The sequence below is a fragment of the Hevea brasiliensis genome, chromosome 11, assembly GCF_030052815.1.
Source record: "Hevea brasiliensis isolate MT/VB/25A 57/8 chromosome 11, ASM3005281v1, whole genome shotgun sequence".
In the NCBI taxonomy this organism is placed as follows: Eukaryota; Viridiplantae; Streptophyta; class Magnoliopsida; order Malpighiales; family Euphorbiaceae; genus Hevea; species Hevea brasiliensis.
Genome location: NC_079503.1, coordinates 51049318 through 51059425, shown reverse-complemented (window position 1 = coordinate 51059425; position 10108 = coordinate 51049318). Strand labels below are relative to the sequence as shown.

The following is a 10108-nucleotide window of genomic DNA, read 5'->3' as shown; positions in this document are numbered from 1 at the left end:
AAATAATTTTCTTATTACTTAATGGAAAATTTTAAAATTATAGGCCACTAATTTTTCATTTTTATTAGATGAACAAAAATATGATCTTTTAAAAATTAAACTATTGACTCATTAATTTTTTTGTTTAGTTAGGCCAATAAAAAATATTTTTAATTACTAGAACATTGGCCAATTAATTTTTTTTTCTTTATTGGGCCAATAGAAAATATCAATTAATGATGATTATGACATTTGGATATACGGGGCCAATGACGGATATAACGAATAGACTTGACTATTTTATATACCTCACTCACAATTTATTTCTTGTTAAATTCTTTTTTATTACTTAAAAGTAAATTTAAAAAAAATCGACAATTAATTTTTCAAATAAGTTGGACTAATAAAAAAAGAAGCTTTAAATTATTAGAATATGGGCTCATTAAATTTTTTATTTTATTTGGCTAATAAAAAAAACTAATCTATTAAAATCTTGTTAAAATTTTATTCAGGCTAAATGTGTAACACCCCTCACCCGTCTACAGTGTTGCCAAGCAAGGCGTGCTACACTGCGTGCCGGAGCACCTGATCTTATCTGATTTCATTACAGTTCTTGATTTATTTATTCAAAAACTTTATTGAAGGTTTAGGCAATTTTTACTGTTTATCAAAATCTGACTAATTTGGAAATTTCAAAAATTTTAATGATAATCCGACAACGTGCCGGCTGTAATTTGGACTAGCAGTTCTTCTGAACCTGCCAAAAACAATTTCAATATATACTCAATTTCACAATTCAGAATCAGTCTCAAAATTTTTCATACTCAATCTCAATCAGAATCATCATGATCAGATACTTAACTCATATATCAAAATTCTTACATTTTATTATTTTGCATAATTTGCCAACTAAGTACATAAATTTATCAAGTACAGAATATACAAATAAAATTACAGTTACTAATTCACATTACAATAATAGCAGTAATTATAATGTACAGATTATAAAACATACTTAAAATGAGCCCTATCTACATGCATTGCTGAGGAGGTGACAACCTTCAATTCTTTTGACACTTCTGTAGATCTGGACTCCAAAAATCTCAGTCGACAGTCTACTGGTTTTACCTTCAGTACCTGTGCGATGAAGCAATTCCATCACGCTAAGCATTTCTTCTTAGTGGTGCAATAGTATAACAAAAAATAATATATACAATTAAAGAAAGAAATAAATCATAATTCGAATACTCGAGAATCAATTTAATTTGGTATGGTATTTGTAGTATCAACGATCTTATATACTAGTTTGTTCCTCTTTGGAAGTGCTTAGTTTATAACTTTTCAGTAATACTACACAGTATACAAATTATTCTAACTGTATCGTATTTCAAGTCTCTACGGTTCTACAATTTATATTTTTGTTATGTTTCTTTTGCTAATCTCTTTTACTCATTCATTCAATACTTAATTTAACTGTACTGAAATTTCATTATACTTAACTTAACTTAGCTTCCTGAATTGAATAATATTTTAAATGACTGCCCATATAGCCTATACACTGACCAGGCTGGATAAACGGATATACTAGCACTGGGTACCTAGTACCTCGGGCCGTCACACCATCAGTCACAAAGTGCCTCCCGGTGTGCAAACAGTGTGGCTAAAAAGCCATATAATCATTCAGGCATTAAGCCGAGTATAATAACACAAACTGTATAGCCATAGGCTATTAAAATCATAGTATGGCATAATAAGCCATAAAACACAGTATGACGTAAAGTCATTTACAGAACAGCTGTCAGAATCCTATTGGCATGCCAACCTATCCAAACTAGTCAACTAGGCACATTAGGGCATATTACAATGTTACATATTTAATTCTTTATTCGTAGGGTTTATACATCTTTATGCCTTTCGCTAGTCAATAAAATTATTGACCTTTTTATGCATCATGGATAGGTTGATTCTAGCATCAACATGTCACAATTTACAATTCAATATGTTGTCAATATAATGCAATTTACCCTTTTCACAAGTTGGCATTCATTGCCAAATCACTTCAAGCATCATTTTATGTAATTACCAATTTTCAATTTTAGTGTGCTAGATTGGTCTAGCTTAAAGTCCTATTTCCCTTGGTTTTTAGCTTCTGGTCAAAGAAGCAAAATTGTAGCTCTATGTCTTATTGCACGCGGGGCAAAATTTCAGGTCATTTCGAGTTGTATAGACCAAGTTATGGTCAATCTACTAAAGCTAGACAGATTGCACCTTTACTTCAAAATTTGGTCAATTTGTCAATTTTTGTGTGCTAGATTTGTCTAGCTTAAAGTCCTATTTCTCTTGGTTTTTAGCTTTTGGTCAAAGAAGCAAAATTGTAGCTCTATGTCTTATTGCACGCGGGGCAAAATTTCAGGTCATTCTAAGTTGTATAGACCAAGATATGGTCAATTTACTAAAGTTGGACAGATTGCATCTTTAGTGCGAAATTTGGTCAATTTCTCAATTTTTGTTTGCTAGATTTGTCTAGCTTAAAGTCCTATTTCTCTTGGTACTATTCCCCTCAATTCATTTCATTAGTCAACCTATAATTTTGACCCTTGATGCACTCTACGTGAGTCAATTCTAATGTTACCAATATGTCACATTTTATAGCCCTTTAATGTTGGTATATGTTACCAATTTCATTTCCAAGTGTATTGCATTTTATTGCAATTTACCGGATTTCGGTGTACTATTTTGACCTAGCCGGATGACCTAGTTCCCTCAGTTTTTGGGTTTCGGTGCAAACTACAAACTTGTAGGTCTATGTCTTATGGAACACAGGGCAAAATATCAGGTCATTCTGAGTTATGTAGGCCAAGTTATGGTCATTTTACTATTGCTGGTCAAAATGTATCAAAATTGGTCACTTTAGGTCATTTTAGGTCATTTTAGGTTCGGCCAGTTTTTGGACCCAAACTTGTGCAAGCTTTTTGACTTGCTTATGGTCATTTCTGGGCTTGGGTGTCTTCATAAGACTTGTAGATATAGGTCTTAACTATTCATGGTCAAAATTTTAGGTCAATTGGACCTGTTTTGAGTGAGTCATGGCCTAAACACTAACTGCTACCCAAATGGTCAGTTTTCAGGCCTTAAATGCACTAATCCGGATTTGGTCACTTTTTAAGGTCAGTTTCTAGGCAGAATTTTGGCAACCTTTCTACATGAAAGTTGGCCTATTTGGTGTCTAGTTTCACCCCATATTGGCCTCATATCAATTGGGTTCATAGTTTTGCACTTATGGCCTCATTTAGGTGCTGCCTTCAATACACAACCTGTACAAAGCTCATACACTCCCAATTTAATGTTCCTTCTCCTCCTCATTACTACAATATTCAATCAACAACACTTCCATACATATATTGTACACAATCCCAGCAAAAATTCTGGGCAGAATACTCAAGTGCACAAGGCACACAATACACCATTAAACTTCAATATTTACATCCACCCAAATTCAACATACTTCAATGTTAATATTACACATATACTTCAACTTATTCATACTTCAACATCACTTACACTTGCTGCCCACAAATTGACATTCACATATATCATTAATAACCATATATTCACACACAATTTCATGCTATTAGGGCCTGCCAAACATGGCAGTTTGCTCAAGGCTTCAAGGTTCCATTTCACACCTTTAATCTAAACACTACATGTACATACTTGTGCACAAACTTACTACAACTTTCATTTGGACAATTCAACCTTCATTTTCATTCATTAGAAGTAAAAATAACTCAAGCTCAACAAGGGTTCATGGCTGCCCAAAATGAAGCAACATCACAAATCTCCAATAATTGTTTCAAACCATAATTTAAATTTCTCAATTTCAATCAATTCAAGTCCTATCACTTCCCATATATATACCCATAGCAAACATCATCTTTAAACTCATCTACATCATTTAAACACATCAAAATCCCATGAATGTCTTGGCTGCCGAAATGAAGGGCTCACCAAATATACATTAATTTACTCAATTTCTTCACAAATCAACTCACCCAAAGCTCAAACCACGATCTAATGAAAGAAAATGGGGAGATTAAGCACTAACCTCATCTTGGGCTTGATTAAACTTCACCAAAACTCCTCTTTCTTGCTTCCTACATGCTGCCCATGATGTGTAGAACAAGTTTAATGAAGGACTCTTGAAGAAATGATGGCTTGATTAATGGTGCATGAAGGCTTGTATATGGGCATCCATGGATGAGCTTGGGAGAGAAAATAAAATTCGGCAATGGTGATGAAGGAGTGAAGAAGATGAAATGGTTTAGTGGAAAATGCTGTCCACTTATGGTTTTATACCCCACTAAACATTTAAATAATAGTTAAAATAATTAAACTTTCATAATTCTAATTATAGCCCCATATTTCCTTTAATTGCATTTCATTTATAATTTCATTTTTCATTAAATTTTCAAAATATAATACCACTTATTTTTCATGGACATTTAAGTCAAAAGTCAACTCTAGGTGTCAATTGACCAAAATGCCCCTCTTCGGGTCAAGTTCGGACCTTTTCGGTAACACCGATTTACTCCCTGTACCGCCGATTTCTTTAATTTTTATTTTTCGTTTATACTAACTTTCTAATTTTTCTTTGACATTTTCTAAGTGTAATATCATTTATTTTTAATGGAGATTGAGGTCAAAAGGCAACACTATGTGTCAAATGATCAAAATATCCCACTTCGGGTTATATTCCTGATTTTTAGTATCTAGATTTTTATGCATTTCTCGATTTTTCGTTTTTCTTTGTACTAATTTATTAATTTTTTTTTAATAATTCTAGTGTCAATTATATTTCAATAGACCTTTACTTACGTCCCGAAATTAAATTCTTAGGGTTCCCCGCTGTCCTGGGGTCGGCAACGACCTTCCCAGTGTGGTCACCCATCGCTGCGGTGTCGGCTCGTTTAACTTAGCTTCGTTTTCTCTCTTTCATTTTTGTTTGATTTTTCTTGTATTTTCTTTTTATTTATTTCATCATTATATGTCTGTTCACTATCACCGAAGTGTAGTTCCAGACATCCTAACTTTCCTGGACTATTATTTGACTACTGGAGCAATTGAATATACAGAACACGTACAGTGGGGATGTTACAAAATGTGGCAGATAATTAAGAACATATCCATATTTAAAGTACAATAAACTGAAAATTAAAATTTTGAAGGAACTATGGCTTTGTTTCAACCTTAGAGCTCGGTGTTAGACAGATGCAAAATTTAGACCTTGTTGCTTTTTATATTTGTGGGGGCAAACGATAATATACCTGAATTGGATAAAGTGCACCAGGTAATACTTAAGAAAGATGGTGAAGTCATATGGGTCTCACTTAAGTATCACCTTCTTAGACAGTATTTCCTGGACATGAAATTCATACAATCCTAATAGAATCAGGTCTATTGGTAAGTACCGTCTTCCTATAATACTGCCATGATATTAAGGATTTATGTCACAAAGGTATAAATAGACAGAAGTCACCACCTGAGTAATAATCGAGGACATGTTCATTATTTCTTTTGAGGGACATAAATTTCCAATAAGGTCATATATGGCAACTTACTCCTTGTAGAGGTTCCACAACCATCATTACCATAGACCAATTTATAGGTTCAGGATAGTGGGTGCATAAGGGGAAGGTGTTAGGCACCCCTTACGCCTAGTCTAACGTTGTTAATTAGAATGTCAGTCCTCTATTAATATTTTTTAAAAGTCTTATTTATTATTCTTTAATGAAAATTTTTTTACCTAAGAAATTACCTAAATGTGATAATAATGAGGCATATGAACAATACAAGATAGCAAAAAAAGAGGCAAAAAAGGCAGTTAGTCAAGTAAGAGCACAGGCCTTTAAAAAGTTATATGAGAAACTTGAAACTAAAGAAGAAGAGAAAGATATTTATAGATTAGCAAGGAGGAGAGAAAGGAAATGTCAAGATCTCAATCAAGTTAGGTGCATTAAGGATAAAGAAGGAAAAGTGTGGGTGAAAGATAAGGACATTAAAGAAAGATGGAGAAATTATTTTAATGATCTCTTTAATAATAATCAAAATGGTAATAGCGTGAATATAGACTATAGAACAATAGAAAAGAATGTGAATTATACTAGAAGGATTAGATCTTTAGAAGTAAAGGAAGCATTTAAGAGAATGAAAGTGGGTAAAGCCTGTGAACCCGATGGAATACCAATTGAAGTGTGGAAGTGTTTGGGAGATACGGGAGTGGCATGGTTAACTAAATTATTTAATAAGATTCTAAACTCAAAGAAAATGCCTGATGAATGGAGGAGGAGTATTTTAGTACCTATTTTTAAAAATAAGGGAGACATACAGAGTTGCTCAAACTATAGGGGAATTAAACTAGTAAGCCATACTATGAAGTTGTGGGAGAGAGTTATGGAGCATCGACTATGTCATGATACTTCTATCTCTCTCAATCAATTTGGCTTCATGCCCGGTTGTTCAACTATGGAAGTGATCTTTCTCATTAGAAGCTTGATGTAGAAATATAGAGATGCGAAGAAAGATCTACATATGGTTTTTATTGATTTGGAGAAAGCTTATGATAGTGTTCCAAGAGATATCTTATGGAGTGTGTTAGATGATGCATGCATTTTAGATCATCATTTAAGTGTAATTTTTGCACATAATTTACCCTTGTTCATAGCCATTATTATAGATATTAGTATATATTTAGTCAATTTTGCAATTTTCACTTTTCTTAGTTTAATTTTTGGAATTTATTTGTTTTGTAGGGTAAATTTGGAGAAATTTGATGTATTTTGATCAGAGTAGCCATTTGGAGGAGATTAAAGTCGAATTGCAAAAAATTTTGAAGTTGAGTAAAAAAATGGCCGAGAGCGACACAACCTGCAGCACAACCGAATTAGCTTATGTCGCAGGTTATGTCGATCGTCAGATATTCACGCCGAGAGCTACACAACCCGCTACACAACCAACGACACAACTGACTCGGCTTATGTCATTTTTACTGGAAATGGTTGACGTGACATTTTCGTTACTCCAGCTTTTTACCTCACTTTCTCTGGAACCTTCCCCCTTTTACCCATTCTAGGGCAGTCCCCTCACCTATATAAAGTCTCATTTTATCATTTTCTTTCAATAGAGAGCAAGAGAGGCATTTTTGGCAAGATTAGAAAGAGAGAAGAAGGGAGCACGTTCTGCATTTTTTCCAGCAGCTGCAGAACCCGTTTTCTGCACTTTTCTGCAGCAGATTCTGCTGCATATTTCTGGGTTTTTCTACCCTTTAGCTTACATTTCCATTATTTCTTCATTTATACATTTGGGTTTGTCTTAAAACTATGAATAGTGAGTAGTTGATTGAGATTCTAGAGATGGGTTTGTAAATATTGATTTGTATTGTGGTTTTGAACTGATTTAGCCATTTAAATGGGATTTGTTACATTTTGATTTATTGCTTGTGAGCTTGTTGCCTTGCTTGATGAATGGACCCTCATTAAGTTAAGCTTTAATCCTTAATAGATGGACTGAAAAGTGAATATTAGGGATAGATAATCTTGCAATAAACTTTGTTTTCTTGGTGTTAGAGATAAGCTAGGAGAATTAAGGGGACTTTCCAAAATCAATTAGAGCTTTAATTGGGTTTTTGTTAGGTTTGAAATACCGTGAAAACAGGGTTTGATTTAATGAAAACCAACTTTGAAATGCTTGAAAAAGGTTTCAAAAATTTAAGAATTGATTTCCCTCAAAATTGCAATTCTCATGTGTTTGGCTAAATTGGGGATAAACCACATGCAAACAATATTGAAAAATCCAATCTCTAGAATCACTTTATTTTTTATTGAATTTAGATTTAATTCCTCTCAAATTTCATAAATAGAAATTTCAAATTAATTTTTGGTAATCTAGTTTAATTAATTTTAGTTAATTGTTTGATTTAGTTTTAATTCCTCAAATACCAATTTTAATTCCAAATTTCATTTTACATCTTTAATTTTTGTCACTCTAATTAGCTTATACTTTTATTTCCAATTTAAGCACAATTCCTTGTGGGATCGATATTATTTTTTAAAACTATACTACTGTGACCCGTGCACTTGCGGACACACCGTATCAAGTTTTTGGCGCCGTTGCCGGGGAATTGCTTGTTTTTAAGTTGGATTTTAATTGTTTTAAGCTAATTAGAATTTTTATTTTCTTTTATTTTCACTATTGTTCCTTGTGTTTTTCAGGTACTTTTCCTGTTTATGAGACGATCGAAAAGCACAAGTGACACTGAATTGTTGTTCAACCCAAAAATTGAAAAATTCTGCCGAGCCAACAAAAAGGAATACAAGAGAAGAAAGGAAGCAGAAAAAGAAGAACAACAAAGATTTGAGCAAGAGGAGACAATAGAAAATATGGAAAATCAAAATAGAGCTATTAGTGGAAACAATGGAGGAAATGAGCAAAATAGGCAAAATGAAGTGGTTAATCAAAATGATCCTCAAAGAAGATCCATGTTAGATTATGCTTTTTCTAGATGTGCAGATGTGAGAGATAACAGACCTATTATTGGAGCTAATCAATTTGAGTTAAAGACTGGTCTTATTCAAATGGTTCAGAATTCACAATTTGGAGGTAGTCCACTTGAAAATCCTCATTCTCATTTGAAGAAATTTTTGATGATATGTGGTACACAAAGACAACCTGGAGTCTCAGATGAAGTGATTCGGCTCACTTTATTTCCATTCTCTCTTCGGGATTCAGCATTGGAGTGGTATGACTCACTTCCACAAGCTATTATAGCTACTTGGGAGCAACTATCTCAAGCTTTTCTATCTCAATTTTTCCCACCTGGGAAGACCACTCATTTGAGGAATTTGATGGTAGCTTTTAAACCAAGAGATGATGAAACTTTGTATGAATCTTGGATGAGATTTAAGGAGCTTGAAAGGCAATGTCCTCATCATGAAATACCGAAATGGATGATTGTTCATAATTTCTACACCAGAGTTACTCCAGCCATAAGAAACACAATTGATTCACAAGCAGGAGGAGACTTCATGAGAATGACAAGTGAAGAATGCTATGATTTATTAGAGAAGATTGCTCATAATACCCATTTGTGGGGAAATCCTAGAGCACTTGAGCCAAAGAAGGCCGGGATTTATGAACTTGACTCAGTTAGCTACATGAATGCAAGATTTGATCAGTTGACTCAGCTTCTTAGTGATTTTTGCACAAAGGCAACAACCTCAACTCCTACAACTATGCAACAAGTTGCCTACACAGATGGAACTCAAAGTTGTGGAGTTGATTACTCTTCTTATGGTAATGATTATTTGCAAGAACAAGCTGCTTATGTAGGAGGTTATCAACAAAAACCTATGGGAAATTCTTACTCTAATGTGAACAACTCAACATGGAGACCACAAGCAACTTTTGCTCAACAAGGCCAAAGCTCAAATTATGCTCATAACCAGCAGTATGTGCAGCAAAATAGGCCTTAATTTCAGCCCACAAGGCAGCCACAACCTGGATATCAAGCAAGAGCACAATAATCCCTTCCACCTCATGAACCGAAGCCAACCTTGGAAAGCATGATGGAGAAATTTTTTGCTGAACAAAGCAAGATGAATAGCAAATTAGAGGAAGAAATGCAACACATGAGACAAACCATGGATCAATTACAAGTCCATAATCGCATGTTGGAGACTCAATTGGCTCAACAAGCAAGCTCATCGGGAAGCAATTCCTATGGGAAACTACCTAGCCAACCACAAAACCCTCATGAACAATGTAAGGTTGTAACCTTGAGAAGTGGTAAAAAAGTTGGTCAAGAGAGTGAAAACAAGAGAGAAGAAAAAGAGAGCACAAAAGAAGAAAATTCAGTTGAGAGCAAGAAAAATGAAAAAGAAGAAGAAAGCAAAAGTGAGCAAGATGAGGGAGAAAAACCATACATCCCACCTGAACCTTACAAGCCCACCCTTCCCCACCCTCAAAGATTCATCAAGCACAAGCTAGACAAACAATTTGGCAAATTCCTTGAAGTGCTAAAGAAGTTATATATCAATGTGCCATTCACTGAGGCACTATCCCAAATGCCAAGTTA

General features: G+C 34.1%; 1 non-coding gene across 1 annotated transcript; it reads right to left on the bottom strand.

Moving 5' to 3' along the window:
- Positions 1-8864: 8864 nt before the first annotated feature.
- On the bottom strand, positions 8865-8971 carry LOC131170852 (small nucleolar RNA R71). Its single transcript, XR_009141617.1, has one exon. It is a non-coding gene; the product is annotated as a small nucleolar RNA R71 (small nucleolar RNA).
- Between the last annotated feature and the right edge of the window lie 1137 nt (positions 8972-10108).